Raw genomic sequence first — 18,092 nt, forward strand, 5'->3', positions numbered from 1 at the left:
GAATTAGTGGCTGTATAGAACATGCAGAACTTTTTATTTGGCATGACATATTTATTTCCATGTCAGAACACTGTATGTGTCTTATTAAACACAAACTTGCAAAGTATTCACAAGTGAAACAACAGTTCCTCTGTTGAGCCCAGTGTTTGTCATCTGTTTCCTTTCTGCAGGCAAGGACCACAAAGAGGACTATTTTAAAAGCAGCCAGCAATGTGATAATAATTAGTCATCTGAAATGGGTGGAGAATGGAGATCACAGAGAGGAGAAACCAATGAGGCCAGGGTGGGAGTAGGGGGAGGTTTCACCAAAAAGACAACTTTCCCGGACAGTGTTAATTCTGATGGAAGCTAAAAACCAAAGCAACCAGTAGAAGACAAGGTATGACCTCGCTTTACCATTTTAAAGCATGTAGCCATCAATATCTGTGTGCATATGAGAGTTCACGATTTGCAGTGATAAATATTATTATTATTATTTATTGTTATAGCGCCATTTATTCCATGGCGCTTTACATGTAAGGAGGGGTATACATAAAAACAAGTACAATAATGTTAAACAATACAAGTCATAACTGGTACAGGAGGAGAGAGGACCCTGCCCATGAGGGCTCACAATCTACAAATGGGATTATGCATTTCCTAATGTAAATTGTCAAAATATTAAGTTTTTCTCTTCCTAAGACAATAGAAAATCACAAGTCCAAAGATAAGGTACATTTACTAAGACCCCCTGAGGAATCTTTTACTATTCTTTATAATTTATAGTATGGAGTAAATAAATCTGTATAATACACTTTTCCAGCTGCTGCAATATATCTTCTTGTAAAGAAAGTTTCTTATCTACCATTACAAGCAAGATCTCTGGATGCTGATTGTATATTATGTTATATTGCTGCAGAAGGGACGTAGAACTGTTTAATACATTGCTGCAGCTTCTGAGGAACCTCTTTTTGGAGAAGGGGGCACAACATGTCAGCCAATCGGTGGTTCACACAAAGAAGTATCGAGGGCAGACCATTTCTGTAGGATAAGCAGCGTCTTTGCGGTGTCTCTCATTTCTGTATAGTCATCACATTCTGACATCAGAAGGCATGTCAATGACAAATCTCCATTGATACACTGATTAATGTTTCGCATGATCTGACCATATTTCTACCTACTTGCACTGTTTTGTGATTTGATGGATCCATATATCCTCTGTCTTTTTAATATAAATTGTATCTGCTGTGTTTTACATTACTGACTGTGAAAGTGTCATGATCTGACAGTTTTAAATTGCACTGGGTGAACTTTTTTTACTTTGGAAAGTTCCAAGGTGTCTTGACTGTCCCCAGTGGTGGTTAGTGGTATTGCACTTTAGGTTTTTGTGCACGTAATTATGTATCAGGTGTGACACCCTATAAAGGTGTGCTAGGGGTGTGCAATCACTGCCTGTGATATTGTGAGATTGTTTTCACTCTGAGTTTGAGAGCCTGGAGGAAGGATGGAGCTGGTGAGGAGTCCTGCGCAGCTTAGCCAGGGGGGACGTGTTTCAGCTATGGTGTCTGGACGAAGGGCTGGCATGGCGTGGTGGGGTCGCAGTGATGGTGGCAGCGGGAAGTGTCTGCATGGGCTGGTGGAGTGGCGACTATGGAGAGTGGCACTCACCATGTGGGACTTGGCTGCTGAGCTGGACTCAAGCATGCTCGACTTCGTGTCAGAAGCTGAACTCATCCTTGGGACTCTGTTACTAAGCAGCTGCAACTGGTGGTGGACTCTGCTCCAAGGCTGCACTAAGGTGAAGGATCCTGTTATGGTGATGGATCCAAGTGGAGGAGAAGATGCACGCAGGTGGTGGGCTCTGTTGCTAGGAGCATACGCAACAGATCAAAGCTAAGTGGTGTTTCCCCTGTATTGTCTCTTTCCTCATGTGTGTTATTAGTGCAGTGGTGGGATTAGTCTCCGCACCGACCTATTCCCTAGTAAGGGTTTAGGTTCAGGGCGAGCAAGGGGTTAAGGTTTGCGTGCGGCGACAGGTTCGGAGCCTGTATAGGGAACGTAAGGAGTGCAGGGACACTGGCTCAGGGGAGCTTAGGAGGTCTCCACGTCCCCCATTCCCTATCGCAGGGCCCACCATTGTAATTGTTTCCCAGGTCCCCCTTATTATTTAAATTCGCCTTACTGGAGGCGCGGTTTCCAGATTGTATGTATAACGTGTAATACCCAAATTCGCCAGGTGGAGGCGGCGTATCCACCTGCACGTTTTATTATTTAAATGCGCCCCACTGGAGGCGGTGTATCCAGGGTCACGTGTGTCACATGGGTTCGCCTTGCGGAAACATCTGCGTCCAGACACACGTGATCATGACATTATCACAGGCCCTACTTTTTTTTTCTGGTGAGCCTTGGCCATGTGGAGACCTGTGGTAATTGCTGCCGGGCCTCACTGAGGTGAGTGGGGAGCGGCATGGTGTGTTAGAGCCGCTGCAGCAGCAGTTATCAGGGTCTGGGGCCTCTGCTCAGGTAACCAGGAAAAAAAAATGGCAGCTGCGGTCTGGCTAAAAGCCCCCTAGAGTCGCTGCTGGGGAGCAGGACTAGTTCATGCATGCGGGCGCACCCAGGCAGGTGGGAGGAATGGTGCCCCACGGAGCTGCCTGGTATTCCCCGAGGTGAAGGGGTACGCCCCTGTGGTGAGCTGACTGGTGTGATAGTCCGCGGGGTTTCCGCCAAATCTTCTATACCACCGAAGAAGCCGCCCTCCTGGTCGCTTGGAGGAAGGCGACCAGCGAGTGTATATTTCATCCATATTCCTGTCCCCTTCTCCTCCAGGTGTGTGCAGCAGGTGCGCTGCGGGGGAGTAGGGACAAGTCTCTACCCTCGCCATTGACCAACCCTGGGAGGCGTAGACCTCATGGTAAAGAGGGTTGGAGGGTGGTGTCCCGTGGTGAATAGCGGGGGTGTGAGTGTGGTGACTCAGGGGGACGCCTCTGTTAGAGTCCAGAATGAGTTCACCAAATTTATGACAAACGAATGTGTGCATTAAACGTTCAGGTCCGGACCTGTGTGTGAACGAGCATGTATGTGTGCCACCAAAAAACATCCTGTGGAAGTGTGTTGTGGAGCCTGATCAGCTCATAACAAACAAACATACACATACATAAACTCGTTCCCCAGGTCGGCGCTGTGGAGATGAGTGGTGCCTCCAAAATGAACTTTATTGCCAATACCAGCGGTGCGTTTGTCATAAACCTGAAGTGTCAGGTAATGGTGGGGTGAACTCAGGGTCTGGGTGTCCCCGCTGTAGGTGTTTCCCTAATGAGGGGTGGTCTTGAGGGTCCAGAGGCCCCTCATTAAGGAGGGGGTACTGTCATGATCTGACAGTTTTAAATTGCACTGGGTGAACTTTTTTTACTTTGGAAAGTTCCAAGGTGTCTTGACTGTCCCCGGTGGTGGTTAGTGGTATTGCACTTTAGGTTTTTGTGCACGTAATTATGTCAGGTGTGACACCCTATAAAGGTGTGCTAGGGGAGTGCAATCACTGCCTGTGATATTGTGAGATTGTTTTCACTCTGAGTTTGAGAGCCTGGAGGAAGGATGGAGCTGGTGAGGAGTCCTGCGCAGCTTAGCCAGGGGGGACGTGTTTCAGCTATGGTGTCTGGACGAAGGGCTGGCATGGCGTGGTGGGGTCGCAGTGATGGTGGCAGCGGGAAGTGTCTGCATGGGCTGGTGGAGTGGCGACTATGGAGAGTGGCACTCACCATGTGGGACTTGGCTGCTGAGCTGGACTCAAGCATGCTCGACTTCGTGTCAGAAGCTGAACTCATCCTTGGGACTCTGTTACTAAGCAGCTGCAACTGGTGGTGGACTCTGCTCCAAGGCTGCACTAAGGTGAAGGATCCTGTTATGGTGATGGATCCAGGTGGAGGAGAAGATGCACGCAGGTGGTGGGCTCTGTTGCTAGGAGCATACGCAACAGAGCAAAGCTAAGTGGTGTTTCCCCTGTATTGTCTCTTTCCTCATGTGTGTTATTAGTGCAGTGGTGGGATTAGTCTCCGCACCGACCTATTCCCTAGTGAGGGTTTAGGTTCAGGGCGAGCAAGGGGTTAAGGTTCGCGTGCGGCGACAGGTTCGGAGCCTGTATAGGGAACGTAAGGAGTGCAGGGACACTGGCTCAGGGGAGCTTAGGAGGTCTCCACGTCCCCCATTCCCTATCGCAGGGCCCACCATTGTAATTGTTTCCCAGGTCCCCCTTATTATTTAAATTCGCCTTACTGGAGGCGCGGTTTCCAGATTGTATGTATAACGTGTAATACCCAAATTCGCAAGGTGGAGGCGGCGTATCCACCTGCACGTTTTATTATTTAAATGCGCCCCACTGGAGGCGGTGTATCCAGGGTCACGTGTGTCACATGGGTTCGCCTTGCGGAAACATCTGCGTCCAGACACACGTGATCATGACAGAAAGTTTCACATGTGTGCTGGGGCGCTTGACTACATAACCAAATCACATACAGCCACAGCAAATATCCATCCAACTTCAGCTGAGCAATGGAATAAAGACACTGAAAAACATAGATAAAGTGCATGTATGCTAATGCCAGAAGCTTAGTCAAGAAGATTAAAGAATGAGAATTAATAATGTTGGAAGAGAATAATTATATAGACTGAATAGTAGAGACATGGCTAGATGACAGCTATAGATAGCGTGTAAATTTGTATTGTTATACTCTGGTCCGGAATTAGCTATGAATTGTTTGTATGTCAAATCTTCCCTGAAATTCATCCCGTGTGATCATTTATGGGAGGCAAATGAAATTGTAGGATTGCTACAGTTAGAAATAAAGGGAATAGAAAGAATAATAAAGTACTGAGAGGTGCTTGTTATAAGCCTCCACGTATAATGGAAGCAGCAGAAAATATTCCCATAACCTAAATAGATAAGGCAGTGAATTCCTTCTTACCCTGATATACAATAAATTGTAAAGCAGAAACCTGCAATTCTGGAATAAGAAAAAGGGTGTTGAGGATAATAATAATAATAAATAAAGCAATTACCTTTCACAACTAGTACAAAACTCAATAAGACCTAACTTTAACCAACAGGCCAAAAAGATTATCAAATGTAAAAGTAGGGGTCTCTTAGGTAACAATGACTTCAACATAATTGTCACTTATCCTTTAGTAAGATGTTTAGACGAGGGGCTACAACAATATTAAACTTCAGGAAATCTCAATAAATAACAGAATTTGTGACTATGTCCTCAAAATTAAAAGTGCACAAAAATTGGTTGACTTTTATAAGTATTTTGAATAAGACATGTGCACAATATATCCACTATGGGAATAAGCTAGGAATTTCTACTTTTAGAGATTTTTCAGTTTTAGCTATGTAATGCTGTACTACTGTATAAATGAAACATTATCCTAATGTCTAATATTCTTTATGTTTAAATGCTGACAAATTTCAAAATCTTTGATTGCTATGAATGAATGGCAACATTGTTGAAATCCCTTTATGTACCCAGTTCTCCACTCAGCTGAGCAGGGCTGCCACTAGGAATTTTGGGGCTTCATACTGGCAAAATTTTTGGGGCCCCCTTGAGAGTCCACCCAGGCTCCAGCCCAGTCCTGCCTCCACCCTTCGAACTGTCCACAGTCAAAAGATTTTTTAAGCCGCCACCACGACAAGGTAGACTCTTTTGGCCGGGCCCTACTCTACTGTAACCGATTAAACATTTTTGTTAAAATATCCAATACAATTTAGGTTAAATTTTTTTATCTTTCAATTTTTTAAATGACCAATAATATCACATACAGGGGACAAATACCACCGCATCATGGCCAGACACCATATTACCACACAAAGTGACCTATAATTCCACATACAAGGAACAAATACCACCTCACCATGTCCAGACTACATATTACCACCATATGATGACCAATAATACCTCATACAAGGAACAAATACCACCACACCATGACCAGATCACATATTACCACACATAGTGACCAAATAATAGCACATACAAGGAACAAATATCACCACACCTTGGCCGGACAGCATATTACCGCCACATAGTGACTCAATACTACAATATTCCATTCTGCCCCATGTCTCAATTATGCCCTGTGTCTCTATTCTGCCCCGTGTCTCAATTCTGCCCTCGTGTCTCCATTTTGCCCCTTGTCTCCATTCTGTCTCTTGTCTCCATTCTGCCCCATGTCTCCAATCCTGCCCCTGTGTCTCCATTCTGTCCCTGTGTCTCCATTCTGCCCATGTGTCTCCATTTTGCCCCATGTCTCCAATCTTACCCCTCGTCTACATTCTGCCCGTGTCTCCATTCTGCCCCATGTCTGCATTCTGCCCTTTATCTCCATTCTGCCCCCCTGTGTCTCCTTTCTGCCTGATGTCTCCAATCCTTCCCCGTATCGCCATTCTGCCCTGGGGAGGATATAGACACATGGTCCATGTGTCTCCATCCTGCCTGTGAAACATAGTGCGGTTGTCGCTTTCATTAAAAAAAACACCTTTCCTCTTACCTGGCCGCGCTCCTGCGGTGATGATCTCCCCCGGCGTTTCAAGGGCGCACTTGCCAGTGAATGACAATGACGTCATACGCCGGCGACGTGCGTGCTGACATCACTGCCAGCCTCTGATTGGATGGTGGCCTTAACTACTGCCTTGCAGGCCTACACAGGTTTCAGTTACTGCACCAGAGAATCCTGCCGCTGGGGCCCGATCAGCAGACCGGGCCCCATATGCCAGTCAGGGCACTAATGTCCTGATGGCAGGCCCCATACACCAGTCAGGGCACTAATGTCCTGATGGCGGCCCTGCAGCTGAGACATGGATGCGTAGAGCTTAGAATGGACAATGATCTGAAGGTTAAATAGATCAGTAGCTGTACAATAAATCATCCTTCTAGCTTGCTACAATGTATCATTCTGTAGTTCAGGATGTTTAGATCATAGTACATAGCTTACACCGAATTCCACCACTCAACTGGAAGCACAACTAGCTATAAGCTTTCTGCCTTTGAATGTAAAACATAAATTTACACACAGCAAACTAATACATTTAAAGTGGTCACCAAGAGTGAAATTATTTTTAACAATCTTCTATTGAAGCTTGTTACAAAAAGGTTGGGCCTTAAAAATGAGCAAAAAGATTTCCTAGTTCCACTTTTACACTCCGAGGCAGCTGGTTGTGAGAACTTTACTGACAGACACGTTAGTGCTGGCACCTCTTGCTATCACTAGACCCCTGCAATGTCATAATGTCATAAGACCAGGCTAACGCAAATCTTTTTGCTCATCTCTGCAGGCGCTATGTGACAACCTTGGAAAATCGCTGTATACCACTGCTACACCATAGCATAATGCTAGTGAGTGAAATTGCATTGTGAGCCACAATACACCGTGACAAGAAATTCGCAAAGAAATATGAACCATTTGATTTTTGGGGGATTTGCTGTACTCCTACCATGTAGCAATGACAAACAGCAAAGTTTAGCAAGGGATTTATATAACTAACACAATTTTGATGCCATCCTTCCCATTTGAAGCGGCTAACCGTATTATATATGGAATCATGAATTTTTGCAGTAATGTGATAAAATATGAAAATAGAAAAATAATTACAATGTTAAAGTTCGAGGAGAGGGATTACAATATGATTTTATTATGTGGGGGTGGATGGGTCATAGTGGAAAATTATGGATATATAACAGGTGAAATAAGTATTGAACACGTCACCCATCTTCCTAGTAAATATATTTCTACAGGTGCTATTGACATGAAATTGTCACCAGATGTTGATAACAACCCATCCAGTCCACAGAGGCAAAGAAATCAAACAATAGATATCAATAAATTAAGCTATGTGTTATAATGAGAAATGACAAAGTAAAAAAGTATTGAACACATGAAGAAAGATAGGTTCAGAAAGCCATGAAAAGCCATGACACCCGCTGAAATCTATCAGTTGAATCTACCAAATAGAAAGCAATACTGCTACTTAGTGAAGAATAATATCAGCTGTTCCAATTGAGAGGCTATAAAAAGGTGTCTCATTACTAAGGTGCTACACAAGAAACCAATAAGCTGTATCAAGACTTTTCCAACTTTATTGTTGCAAAGCATATGTGGCGCTCCTGCGGGTCCAGTCGCCACAGAGGTACTGCATCTCATCCACAGGTGTGGTATCTCACGACCAGGTAAGATGGGGGCACCTCACCACACTCCTAACTACACTCAAATCACACAAACTAGCTAGTCAGGGCACCTGGGCGTACCCTACGGGAGGATGGCCTCTTCCCAGACTGGCTAGGAAAGGGTGTTGGGAGCTAGTGGTAAAGGTAGGAAATGGGGAGGATCTTAGAAAGTGGAGTGACATAGAGCAGCCAATGAGAATAGCGAGTGGGTGGAGCTTAGAGAAAGAGTGGGAGATTTGAAGACAGTTGAGGAGAGTTCCCTCAGGGGAAGAGCAGGTGAAAGGATGCGTTTGGAGCAGCTCCTGTCAGGAGGAGCTGCCAGATAGATTGGCTGGGAGGAGAAGCTCCCGGGAGGAAAGAAAGGAATTTCTAGAGTCCCACGCTGATTGCTATCAGGTGGGAGAAGAAATTAGGTCGCAGAAGGGTCTCAGCCCCTAGCCTAGCAAAGTAAACAACGAACTTAACTAGCAAGCTGACAGTTGTGGTTGCTGTATGGGCCACATTGAATCCCACAGTTACCTTCCCAGAAAGGCAGCCACATAGGATCAAAGAACTGCCTGAGTGACAAATTCTGACAGGATCCGTAGCAGCTAGCCTGGGACACTGACTGTGAAGGTGCTGGAAAGGGAGGAAGGAGAGGAAACCAGTACAGTGAGACGGCCTAGGAAGGAACATATTGAAAGGGAGTGTTGGAGGGGTGTACTCATCTACCTGAAAGTTTACTGGACCCCTGACCTGGAGGACTCAGCACTGAAGTGGGCATCTGTACTGCAGACAGACTGTGAGTAAAGCCCATTGAACTACATGCGATTGTGTCCTCCATTTTATTCCTGCGCCACCCCTTTACACCACAACCCTACAAACAACTTCATCTATTCTACCCTGGGACTACAGCCTACCTGTGGAGGGCTACAACATCATAGCTGCGCCCAACATCCATCCCAGAGAAGCAACACCACAGCGCTGGTCACCTCTGACCAGAATACCACAGGTGGCGTCACGTTTTTAACCAACCATAAACTTTATTCCCATCTCCTTAAATACCACCCACACAAATTATTGCCATGACCGCCTGGGGCCACGAACTGGGTCCCCGCCGCCGTGACACCGTCCCCCGTTGAAGTCGACGGGCCCGGCTCCGAGTACCCCGTGGCCCCTGGGGCGCGTCACATACTGATGGCTTTGATTACATTAGAATGTCTAAACTACTAAAGGTTCCAGTGAGCACTGTTGAGGCCATAATCTGGAATGAAAGGAACATCATTTCACCATAAATCAGCTCCCTACAAGTTTTCAGGTGGAGGAGTGAAGACAAGTTCAGATGAGTTGTCTAGGAGCATGAACCATTTATGAAGAGCTACAGAAAGACCTGGAATCAGCAGATACAATTGTTTAAAAAAAATATATATAAGTAACGCACTCAACCTCCATGGCCTGTATGCTCACCACGCAAGACTTCATTGCTGAACAAAAACATGTTCAAGCACGTATACAGTTTGCTCAACAACATTTAGACAAGCTTGTGAAATACTGGGATATTATACTCTGGTCAGTTGAGACCAAAATTTAACTTTTTGGATGCTATAATACACAACATGTTTGGTGGCTAAAAGGCACTGCATATAACCCCCCAAAACACCATACCAATAGTAAAGTTTGGAAGTTGGGACATCATAGTGTGGACCTGTGTTTCAGCATAAGGCACTGGCAAACTTCATATGATTGCAGCAAGGATGAATGGACAAATGTACCAAGACATTCTTGAAAAAGATTTGCTGTCATCTATCAGGATGACATGAGGGTGGACATTTCAGCAAGATAATGATCCCAATCACATAGCCAAGAAAACTCTCAACTGGATTCAGGGAAATAAAATGATTCAGCTAGAATGGCCCAGCCAATCACCTGACCTGAATCCAATAGAAAATTTATGGAAAAAAATAAAGCTCAGGGGTCATAGAAGTAGACCACGGTACCTTCAGGATTTGAAGAGTGTGTGGAACAATGGGCCAAAATCACACTTGAGCAACGCATGATCTTGAAGCTGTCAGCACCAACAAAGGCTTTTGTATGAAGTATTATATAAATTTCAGTAAGCGTGTTCAATACTTTTTCCCTGTGTAATTTCTCATCACTACACACAGTGGGTACAGAAAGTATTCAGACCCCTTTAAATTTTTCAATCTTTGTTTCATTGCAGCCATTTCGTAAATTCAAAAAATTTCATTTTTTCCTCATTAATGTACACTCTGCACCCCATCTTGACTGAAAAAAAAACAAAAATGTAGAAATTTTTTCAAATTTATTAAAAAAGAAAAACTGAAATATCACATGGTCCTAAGTATTCAGACACTTTACTCTGAACTGAGTAGAAGCATCCTTTTGAGCTAGTACAGCCATGAGTCTTCTTGGGAATGATGCAACAAGTTTTTCATTATTCATTATTCATTTTTCATGTTTGCATGGTTTGGCGCTACAGTGTGCTTCCTTTTTGTGCTTGAATGTATATGAGTTGGTGACTCTAGGTTAAGCACCTGTTCACATTATGCTTGGAGGTGATGGTCAGTTTTTGAAATTTTGATTCATTTACCTTCTGACTGAGCACTCCACCTGTTAGCTGCAGGTGTTTTTAATCAAACCAGGGCCATTTCGCCCTCCACAGAGATATAGACTTCAGTCCTAACAGAGGATTTTTCATAGGTTCCCATTCAGATGGAGACTACAGTCTTAGTGAGGATTGGCATAGAATAGAGACCTGGAAAACGAGAAATGCCTTAACGTGGCTTCCAGGAACACATAACTTGGCCATTTTATGCGCTAAATTTTCTCAATTTTTCATACTTCTAATGCAGTAATGCAATTCATTATTCATTTTTCATGTTTGAATGGTTTGGCGCTACAGTGTGCTTCCTTTTTTTGCTTGATTGCAACAAGTTTTTCACACCTGGATTTGGGGATCCACTGCCATTCTTCCTTGCAGATCCTCTCCAGTTCCGTCAGGTTGGATGGTGAATGTTGGTGGACAGCCATTTTCAAGTCTCTCCAGAGATTCTCAATTGGGTTTAGATCAGGGCTCTGGCTGCGCCAGTCAAGAATGGTCATAGTGTTGTTCTGAAAGCACTCCTTTGTTATTTTGCTTTGTGCATAGGCCAAGTCTGAGGTCCAGAGCACTCTGGAAGAGGCTTTCCTCCAGGATATCTCTTTACTTGACCACATTCATGATTTCTTCAATTGCAACCAGTCGTCCTGTCCCTGCAGCTTAAAAACACTCCCATAGCATGATGCTGCCACCACCATGTTTCACTGTTGGGATTGTATTGGGCAGGTGATGAGCAGTGCCTGGTTTCTCTACACATACCACACTAGAATTATCATCAAAAAGTTCTATCTTCATCTCATCAGACCAGAGATCTTATTTCAAATTGTATGGGAGTCCTTCATGTTTTTTAGCAAACTCTATGCGGGCTTTCATATGTCTTGCACTGAGGAGAGGCTTCCGTCAGGCCACTCTGCCATAAAGGCCTGACTGGTAGAGGGTTGCAGTGATAGTTGACTTTGTGGAACTTTCTCCCATCTCCCTACTGCATCTGTGGAGCTCACCAAGGCTCTTCTCGATTGCTCAGTTTGGCTCGATGGCCAGGTCTTGGAAACTTCTTTCATTTAAGGATTATGGAGGCCTCTGTGCTCTTAGGAATCTTGAGTACTGCAGAAATTCTTTTGTAACCTTGGCCAGATGTGTGTCTTGTTAGGATTCTGTCTCTGAGCTCCTTGTTCAGTTCCTTTGACCCCATGATTCTCATTTGGTCTGATATACACTGTGAGCTGTGAGGTCTTATATAGACAGGTGTGTGCCTTTATAAATCAAGTACTATCATTTTAATTAAACACAGCTGGACTCCAATGAAGGAGTAGAACCATCTCAAGGAGAATCACAAGGAAATGGACAGCATGTGACTTAAATATGAGTGTCTGAGCAAAGGGTCTGAATACTTATGACCATGTGATATTTCAGTTTCTCTTTTTTAACAAATTTGCACAAATTTCTACTTTTCTTTTTTTCATTTTTTCAGTCAAGATGGGGTGCAGAGTGTACATTAATGAGAAAAAAATGAACTTTTTTGAATTTAGAATACAGATTCTCCAATCAAGTATATTTGAAAATAAATTTCAACAGACAGTGCAATGCACAAATAGCATCCAAAAATATAGAAAGTAGGACCGACTCATTTGGAAATAGACAACAAGGAGGAAAAAGAGTCCAAAGCTACATGAAAAATCATCAATTTATTAAATATTCAGAAGCACAAGAGAACAGGATAAAAATCGGGCAGAAATATAGTCAAAAGAGGATGGTAACCAAATACCCAGAACAATAACAGCCTGATTGACAACAACAGGGGTCACTCATATGTAACAGGTTGAGAGTTGAAGTAGCTGGAATAATAACATATACCTGGGATATTTAATATGTAAAGTGACAAAATTGATGCACAAATAGTGCTAGTTATGCCAAAAAAAACCCCAAAAAGGAACTGAATGGGAGTAGTAAATGGGTAAAAAAGATCATAAAGTTCACTCATCAAATAGTAATAGCCTGGGGATTGTCAGGCACACTGCACATAAGTGAAAACAAGTTATTGCACACTGACCCGGTAAATGGAAAAAAGAAGGAAACAAAATAAAGGTTCAAGACCTCAAAAACGTACCCATCATGACAGACCTCACTATGTGTGAATCAGGAACGCGCGTTGGGGTTTCCATGATTCACACACAGTGAGGTCTTTCATGATGGGTACGTTTTTGAGGTCTTGGACCTTTATTTTGTTTCCTTCTTTTTTTCAATTTACCGGGTCAGTGTACAATAACTTGTTTTCACTTATGTGCAGTGTGCTTGACAATCCCCAGGCTATTACTATTTGATGAGTGAACTTTATGGTCTTTTTTACCCATTTACTACTCCCATTCAGTTCCTTTTTGGTTTTTTTTGGCATAACTAGCACTATTTGTGCATCAATTTTGTCACTTTACATGTTAAATATCCCAGGTATATGTTATTATTCCAGCTACTTCAACCATCAACCTGTTACATAAGAGTGACCCCCTGTTGTTGTCAATCAGGTTGTTATTGTTTTGGGTATTTGGTTACCATCCTCTTTTGACTATTTCTCTGCCTGATTTTTATCCTGTTCTCTTGTGCTTCTGAATATTTAATACATTGATGATTTTTCATGTAGCTTTGGACTCATTTTCCTCCTTGTTTTCTACTTTTTTGAATTTGTAGATTGTGAGCCCTCGCAGGCAGGATCTTCTCTCCTCCCGTACCAGTCGTGACTTGTATTGTTTAAGATTACTGTACTTGTTTTTATTATGTATACCCCTCCTCACATGTAAAGCACCACGGAATAAATGGCGCTATAATAAATAAAAATAATTTACCAAATGGATGCAATGAAACAAAGAGTGAAAAATTTAAAGTGGTCTGAATACTTTCCGTACCCACTATATAGCTTAAATTATGGACATCTATGGTCTGATTTCTTTGCCTGTGTGGATTGGATGGGTTGTCACCGACATCTGGTGAGGATTTCATGTCAATATCACCTTAATTAATATATTTACTTAGAAAATTGGTGACGTGTTCAATACTTATTTCACCCGCTGGAGAAAAAATAAAACAAAAATTATATTAGAATATTGCAGAACCTTTTATGTTTGCAATGAGATTTTATTTGTATAAATGAAAAAATCTCGTTACCTTTTTTTCTAGTATTATGTTGCTAACTTTTACAACAGAATTCAGTCTGTAATGTGACATGTCACATTTGGATTTTTTTTTCTTACTCTAGTGTCAGTATTATTTTTACTGAAAATCCAGTTTAACTAAAAAATGCTCCAATAACTTTATGCCTGAATGTTCCAGCCCAGTGTTATGCAGTTCTCCTGTAAAGCTCAGTGACCAGTGGAGCTTGCATTCTCGGGCTATCGGAAGGTAGTTATTGCTGTTTATTACAGGAGCAGATTTTTCTCACATCAGCTCACATGCTAAAGATAAAAAAGGTTGAGGAACAGTTATAAGAAAAGGATATGAAGGGATGTGTACCAACAGCTTATTGCAAAACAATTCATTTTGCAAAACATACAGGAAATGTGATGTTTCAAAATATGTTTTTATATGAGTAGTAACATGATAATTGCAAAAGTTTTGTGCGGAATTTCGATAAAGACCCAATGCTAATAATTTACTAGTAGTAAAATAAAATAAGTTCATGTAGTTAAATTCACACATGATCTAAGCAATAAAAGAAAAGCTGGTGATAGTAAAAATTTTTGTACACATATGTTCCATGTGTATAAAGTGCAGAGAGGATAAGAAAAGCCACACTCACTGAATCCTTGTAGCTTTTAAAGTCCTTTAGGGTGTGTGCACACGTTGTGGATTGTGCTGCGGATTTTTCCTCGCGGATTTGGCTAAATCTGCAGGTAAATCCGCAGGTCAAATGACCTGCGTTTTACCTGCGGATTTAGTGCGGATTAGCCTGCGGTTTTCCCCTGCGTTTTGACACCTGGTAATGGAGCAGGTGTCAAACTGCTGCGAATTCCGCACAAAGAATTGACATGCTGCGGATTTTAATCCGCGCGGAAAGATCCGCAGCATGTGCACTGCATTTTTCCTTTTACATAGACTATAAAGGTACTGTAATACGCAGCAGAAACTGCCTCGGATCCACAGGATCAAATCCGCTGTGGATCTGCAGCACAATCTGCAACGTGTGCACATACCCTTATTCCATTACATGTGGAAGGTATCCAGCAGTATGCAGGTAAATGAGGGAATCATGTAGGGGGATGACGTCTATCTAGAGCTTCTACGGGTCCATCATGGATGAAAATCTCTCACACAAGAATTAAAAGACTCTTTTCTGGCTATAAAAAGCATTTACAAGCTGGGATACTTGCAAATGGGATGCTACTAAGTACTAACCATGCAGGGTGCTAAAACTTTTGCATCTACCCATTTTCTTTTTTTGCAATTTTAAAAATGTAGAAGATTAATTTTTTTCTTTTGCCTAAAATACAAAGGAAATGTGTTATCTTTAACTTTAGACCTTTTTAGATATCATTTCATCTTTAACTGGCTTAACTGTTCACAATAATGGTTATTTTCACCTCAGGTGCCCAAACTTTTAGATGCCACTGAGAACCTTGAATACTTGGGTTTTCTAATTTTAATGACTAGGTTTCCTAAATCTTTATAGTACTTCAATTACACTTAAATAGAGGCATTTTATTGCAGTAGTAGCAATTGACAGCATATCTTGAATATTCCATTACTTTTTTTTAGAGATCTAGACCAAACTGCTGGGATACCGGCCGATTACCATGAATAGTCTCTGTGCCATCATTGTTTAGTCGGTGGGGGCAGGGGAATAACTACAAGAGGTGCAGGGGTTGCAATTGCACCTGTGCCCTGGAGACTAGGGGGCCCACAAAGTCACTTTGGCCTATAAAAAGACATGCTATTAAAAACTTGCAATAATTGAGGACCCCTTTGGAGCTTTGCATTGAGGCCCATGAGCTTCAAGCTACACCACTAGGTTTGTAGGCCTTGTGGATTTTAGAATGAACTCACATTGGTACTTGGAAAGTATTAATCCTGTACAGTAGTATTTTCTTGTCTTTCACTGGACATTCCATAATAAGAAATAGCTGATCATACAGGTTGTAAAACCTGATACAAGACAGGGGCTTGTTGCGTGGTATTGAAAACACTCAGGGTAAGTAGTACCAGTCAAGAGTTTGGAAAAATATCTTCATGCAATGGTTTTTCTTATTTTTACTGAAATGTGCACATTGTAAATTTAGACTGAAAGCAGCAAAACAAAGAAGGCACACATATGGAAAAAAAGGAGCAAAGAAGCACATGTGAAACAAACTAGAATACTGTATGTGCTCCTCAAAGAACCCCAGCTTTTTAATCTGATTATAGCTTTAACTCCCTTGGCATTGTCTCAAGCAGCTTCATAAGGTTCTCTCCTGTAATGATTTTCCAACAGTCTTGAAGGAGTTCCCACAAGTGTTGAGAACATGTTGGTTGCAGTCCATCCCTCTCCGCATAGCACAGTTTTGTTTTGGGTCGTTATCCTGTTGCCGCAGAAATTATGTTCCCACTAAGTGCAAACCAGATGGGATGGCATGTTAACACAGAATGTTGTGGTAGCCATGCTGAGTAAGTGTGCCTTGCATTTGGAATAAATCACTAACAGTGTCACCAGCACTGCGCTCTCACACCATCACACCGCCTCCTCTATGCTTCAGGGTGAACACTACACATGTAGAGACCATCCTCTCACTTTTTATGTGTCTCAGAAAGAAATGGAAGTTGGGACCAAAAATCTCACATTTTGACTAGTTATCAGACAACAGTAGAGTTTTCCACTAATCTAATGTTCAGTTCTTGTGTTGCTTAGCCCAAACAAGTACTTTCTTGTTTATAGTCCTCAGTAGTGGCTTCTTTATTGGAATTCGTCCATAAAGGCCTTCTTCTGACAGTCTCCACATGGTAACGTGTCTGCTAATTGATATCTGTGCATAATTTATGAGGGCTGTTATCTGAGCTACTGTCAATTAGCATTTTCTGAAACTGACAACGCTGATGATCTTAAATTCTTCAGAGGTAAGGGTACCGTTACACATAACGATGTCCCAGTGATCCCACCAACGATCCGACGTGGATGGGATCACTGGGACATTGTTAGCTGATCGCTGGTGAGCTGTCACATAGACAGCCCCTCCAGCGATCAGGACCAGCGAGCACGCTGGTTACCAACGTAAACATCGGGTTTCTAAGGGCTTCGAGATTCTAGGAAATTTCTGGATTGATTAACCTTCATGTCTAAAAGTAAAGATGGACTATTATTTTTCTTATATGATTGTTGCCGAGTTCTGATTTAGAACAGTTGTTTAATAGAGCTTAGCAGTTCATGAAACTTTGTACCAACACTGCTTCTGCAAATCACACCTGATGGTCACAAGCACATTCTGAAGTTCGATGATTCCACAAATGAACTTTTGGTCAGACCTATTTATTGGAAGCCATTCCAGGTGACTACCTGATTAGCCTGCTTGACAGAATGTCAAAGATGTGTAAAGCTGTAATCATTCAAAATTGGGGATACTTTGAAGAATCTAAGGTTTAGCAAATAATCTGGTTTATTTCACACATAATTTTTTTAATATTTGTTTCCATAAGTGTTATTTTGTGGGGGTGTAACCAATCTTTAGGCTATTACTGTACATTACAATGCAGCTCCTTGGCCAGTTCCTTTGACCTCATGAGTCTCATTTGGTCTGACATCCACTGTGAGCTGTGAGGTCTTAAGGCCCCGTTACACATAACGATGTCCCAGCGATCCCACCAACGATCCGACATGGATGTTATCGCTGGGACATCGTTGGCTGATCACTGGTGAACTGTCACATAGACAGCCCCTCCAGCGATCAGGACCAGCGAGCAAGCTGGTTTCCAATGTAAACAGCTGGTATCTAAGATTGAAAAATTTAAAGGGGTCTGAATACTTTCTGTACCCACTGTGTGTAGTGATGAGAAATTACACAGGGAAAAAGTATTGAACACGCTTACTGAAATTTATATAATACTTCATACAAAAGCCTTTGTTGGTGCTGACAGCTTCAAGATCATGCGTTGCTCAAGTGTGATTTTGGCCCATTGTTCCACACACTCTTCAAATCCTGAAGGTACCGTGGTCTACTTCTATGACCCCTGAGCTTTATTTTTTTCCATAAATTTTCTATTGGATTCAGGTCAGGTGATTGGCTGGGCCATTCTAGCTGAATCATTTTATTTCCCTGAATCCAGTTGAGAGTTTTCTTGGCTAT

General features: G+C 42.5%; 1 protein-coding gene across 1 annotated transcript in view; it reads left to right on the plus strand.

Annotated features, from left to right (window-relative positions):
- The first annotated feature begins 253 nt into the window (after window positions 1-253).
- Window positions 254-18,092, plus strand: part of F13A1 (coagulation factor XIII A chain) — a 309,831-nt gene continuing 291,992 nt past the window's right edge. Inside the window, exon 1 of the mRNA XM_073567328.1 lies at window positions 254-379. The gene's annotated coding sequence lies outside the window, so the exon portion shown is untranslated. The remainder of the gene's footprint in view (window positions 380-18,092) is intronic.

The sequence above is a fragment of the Dendrobates tinctorius genome, unplaced genomic scaffold, assembly GCF_039654945.1.
Source record: "Dendrobates tinctorius isolate UK_male_01 unplaced genomic scaffold, ASM3965494v1 ptg000004l, whole genome shotgun sequence".
Lineage (NCBI taxonomy): Eukaryota > Metazoa > Chordata > Amphibia > Anura > Dendrobatidae > Dendrobates > Dendrobates tinctorius.